The sequence below is a fragment of the Alexandromys fortis genome, unplaced genomic scaffold (assembly GCF_014885135.2).
Source record: "Alexandromys fortis isolate MF-2015 unplaced genomic scaffold, M_Fortis_MF-2015_v1.1 scaffold_2_1_26212458, whole genome shotgun sequence".
NCBI lineage: Eukaryota > Metazoa > Chordata > Mammalia > Rodentia > Cricetidae > Alexandromys > Alexandromys fortis.
In genome coordinates, this window is record NW_026067930.1 from 14,356,332 (window position 1) to 14,361,060 (window position 4,729).

A 4,729-nucleotide genomic window follows, 5' to 3' on the forward strand; every position below is an offset into this window, starting at 1 on the left:
CAGCACTTGGTACTCTGCCTGTCCTTGTATGTAAAGGTGTATTCATGCATGTGTGCACATGTGTGCATGTGTGTGTGTACGTGCATTCATGTATGTGTGCAGGTGTACTTGTACATGCACATTAAGGACAAAGGTCAACTTCAGCTGTCATTTCTCAAGCTGTCCGCCTTGCTCTTGAGACAGCATCTCTGGAGCTCTGAATAAGCATAAAGTGAGCCTCAGGAATCTCTCAACCTCTCCAGTGCTGAGGTTACAGTAACTTACCCCACAACCAGATCTTTTCAATGGATACTGAAGCTTGAACTCTGGTTTTCACACTTGTACTACAAGCACTTTCTGAATAAACCAAATCCCCCAGTCCCTACTGGATCCTTCTTAATCTTTGCATCTCCTTTGGTCCCCTTTTCTTGCCCACACTTGTCAATTCTAACCAACTCTGCCAGAACCTTCAACTTAGTCCTCAACAAGAGCCCAACTCCTGCTCAGTTCTCAGCCTCTAGCCAAGAGAAACGGCTATCAATCTGTACCTTGAGCGTCCAAAGATTTCCTAATTAAGAAAATGATTAAGGCAGGGATTTCAAATAGAGCCACTATAACTCATCAAAGCCTATTACCAAATGACACAGGTCCTCTTCCAAGGAAGAATTACTCATTTCATCTGCATCGCCCAGGACTTGGAATACTTGCCAGTGATTGAGTTTGTCCAGAACCCAACGAATGACTCTGCTTTATGCCTTTTCCGTTCTCCTTAGAGAAAGAAAGCAAAGTATCTGCCAAGCCCAACATCATATCCCCAAATTCTGAGCTAGAACCCTACATGTTTATTTCACTTTTTTTTTTTTACTACCTCTATCACCACACCCAAAAGCATGGCCACACTATGTCGGATCTCACCTCAAACACTGACAAATGTCAATTTTTCATTTTTGCTCTACCTGGCATCCTCTGTGGCAAAGACCTGCTCAAATTCTATTTTCTATGAAGTTTTCTGACACTTCTCCAAGGTAAGATGACTCAGCCCCATTTTCATCTTTAGACTAGAATACTTTGGGTCCTCTTATGAAATTATTCAGAAACTTTTTATAAGCTCCTGTTTGCTGAGAGAACAGCATGTAATCATCCCCCAAATCATATGAGGCAAGTATAATCATTTAAGATATTCTTTTTTTAAAACAAGAAAGCAGATTAGCATTCAGCATCTTTCCAAAAATCAAATTTCTGTGGATGATGGTGGAATCTTTTCTGTCTGTCTCCAGCGTCTGCTCTGTCACCCACTGGTTCTGCTTCACAATGAAGACTCCTGTACTTCTGGAAGGTAAGAAGAAGAAACTCTCTAAGGACAAGTTTCTCCAGAGCAAGCCCTCTGCCTGGAGAAGGAGACGCCGTAACCTAGAAGATGTTGATGCGCAAAGGCCAGGCGGTTGCGGCCACTGGACAGAATTCCCTAGTAGCAAATGCATGAGATATCGGGAGTGGAGAGAGTTATGTAGAGCTCTCATGGGTAAGTGGGCATTTTCACCTGAACAGGTAAGAAATCCATGCCAAGGTACCGAAATGAGATAGGCATGCCTTGCCATGAACAGAAAATAAAGAGCGATATAAGTAAGAACGAGAAGGTTTCCTGAGAGTCTTCAGACTCTGCACTAAGTAGATAGTCCTTACAGGAGCAACAAGTGGGGTGGTTCCAACCTTCTTCTAGAAGGGCATATGTCATTGTGTCCTCTATCCATGCTCCACTCAGCCAGTTCATGCCCTGTGACATGGTGTGAGTGTGACTGTAAGTGTGGCTGCACGCTGGGAAGTCATGGAGTCCTCCTCTCTGCTTCTGCCCTTCTCTCAACCAAGTCCTCCACTTTAATTATATACTAATATCTAGCTCTGTGGATGCTACTGGGGCCACAAAAAAAATTAAATAATTCTTTATATAGTAACTATGGTCTTTTCAATTAGGGTTCATAAGCCCTTTAAATACATGTAAAAAGTCTCATAAGTGATGCATGCCCATATTGTGAACAGTAGAAAAAGTTACATCTCAATCATCAATTGTGGTTCATTGGTAGTATCTACCTGGAAGGATGTGAAAAGGATTATGAAGTTCAATACAGGTCAGTTCAAGAAAATGTACCATTGTTGACTGTTAGTATCTACAAGAAGGGAATGAGAGAGAAATAGGAGGAAAATATGTTTCAGCATCACTATGGGCAGAAGAGTACCAAGGAGTTAGAGACAACCTTCTTTACAGACGAAACACTCAAGGGGGGAGAAGAAGCAGTTAGGTGGACAGAGATTATGGTGAAGAATGAAAGCACCTAGTTCCTGGAAATAACTTTCATGGAAGCTTAAAAACATTGTGAAGAAAAAACTCCCAATATCTGAGCACGACTCAGCTGTAAACAATGAGAGGTCAAGGTCAAGGTGAGGTTGAGCAGCAGACTGGAGCCGGGGTGTATGGGACCTTTCTAACTGTGTGGAGACAGCTGATTGGACGTTACAAACCTAAAAATTAAAAAATATGTGCAGGGAATACGACTAGCTGAAAATTTTGCTCACACACATTGCCCACATGTCTGAGTGAGTCAAGTTCAATGACATGGGACAATATGATTTAAAAAAAAAGTCTCAGAGACATCAAAATATTAAATCCAGAGTACATTTTCTTGAGATGGGTATCAAGAAAGGCTAATAATCCTAGCAAAATCCAACTTATTGCCCAGGTCAGGAATCTGTTATTTTTTTTTCATTTTTTTTATTTTATTGAGAATAAGAAAAAAAAAGTTTCCGCCTCCTCCCAGCCTCCCATTTCCCTCCCCCACCCCCACTCTTCTCCCCCTCCCCCCTCTCTCTTCCCCCTCCCCCCACTCCTCTCCCCCTCCCTCTCCTATCCAAAGAGCAGTCACAGGTCAGGAATCTGTACTCCTCATTCTTGGTGTAGTCTTCGTGAAGAACTCTGGAAACAGGGAGTTTGCACAGCAGCAGCTTTCAGTCCTCAGTCATGTTAGTAGTCTTCCATATCGTGGTGAGTTCAGTGTCCTCTTCTGTTGCTCTCAACCTTGGTCTGCCGCCATCGTGGAAGCCAAATCCAGCTGATGTAACTCGACTTCCAGGAATAGATATCTGTTCATTTGAGAGGGCTTGCTCATGCGCCCATTTGGGCTTATAAGTCTTTGCTCCTTAAGCTTCCACCTAGAACTTGGCAGTTCCTCAGTTGCTCTTTAAAGTTCTATGCCAGTTCTTCTCCAGATGAAGGTCTTCTGGGGGAGGTATTAATGTTTCTTGTTCTGTGGCCCTGGTGTAGCAATCTGAACAATCTTGGCAGCGCTGTGCTTCAAAGGAGTGGATCAATGTTTTCACAGCCCCAAGATTCTCTACATCAGATTCCCCTGTGCAGTAGAAATGCCACGGGTCATGTGGGAAAGCAAGAGCCTTGAAACACCTTTTTGTGCTTGGTGCCCTACACAAGGCTCATATTTTTGGTCCTTCACCCATGCTTACTTTAGAACCAACTCTCCTTAAGAGTTAACCTGAAGGTTAATTCTTAAAAGGTGCTCGTCATTAACTCTCCCATTCACTAGTGCCCATCCGTATGGAATTTAGTTTCATACTCTACTCGATGACAGAATGGAGCCATCTGAAAATGAGACCTGTCTGGCTTCCTTAAGACACACTTGGATTAATTTCTGGTCCCCTAATTAAACATCTCTGTGTCTGACAGAAACTGGCAGCAAGCAGATCTGCTCACAGAGATAAATGTTTATCAGCTTTCTCTTCGAGACAAAGGGCGTCCACAGTGTTTTAGAGGGGCGTTTGGTGGAAGAAGAGGATTGTAGCTTTAAAAAGCAAATGCATATAAATCCAGAAGCAGAAAAGACCTTGGGCTGGATGGAGAGGGTTTCTTAGAGATTCGTGGACATAAATGGCCACCCCCCTCAGTCCTTGAGAAAGAGAATGCTCAGGAGAAATGCAGCTACATCCTGAAGCAAACAGCTTCGCTTCCGAAATCAAATCAATCATTCTCCCCTGAGTCTAATACTAACTTGAAAGAACACAGTGAACATTGACCATGGAATCTATAGACCAGGGTATCAGGACTCAAATGCTTCTTGTTCACAAACCGTGCTATTTCTTCTCTGAACTTCAGGTAATGAGAGCTGCTTTCTTTTCAGCCTGAAAACTTTCTGGGTAAGGAAAATGCCGTGTGTTGCTGTGAGATGTTACTACAGAGTAAACCAGGAGTAATACCACACTCCACCCCATGATAATTAGTTGGACACGTCACACACTAGGCTCCAAATGTCAGCCTTCCTCCTCAGTCCCAACTGTAGGACCTGCCATGTCCTAGGGGCTTGATAAATGTTTCCCGAATTGATCTCCAATGAATTGAATAATTAACTTGCAAGGTCTTAGGGGACAACTGTAGAATCTCATTTTACACCAGCACCATTGCCTTGCTTACTGCTGACGTGAGGAAGTACATGGGGGAGATGGCAGTGAATGAATGAATACATTGAGAACTGAAGAGAAGTTTCTTAACCCTGAACGCACTATAGGATCACCTGGAGGACTTTTAAGAATTAATCTCTGGGACACTGCCTCCAGAGAATCATTTCAAAGTGTCCCCGGGATATTCTAATTTACACTCAAGGTGGAGAGTCAGTGACTTTGAATAATGGAAAGCCTCTTCACCGCCACCAGCCCTTTTCGGTTTCCTTTAACCAACTGGGTTTTGTCT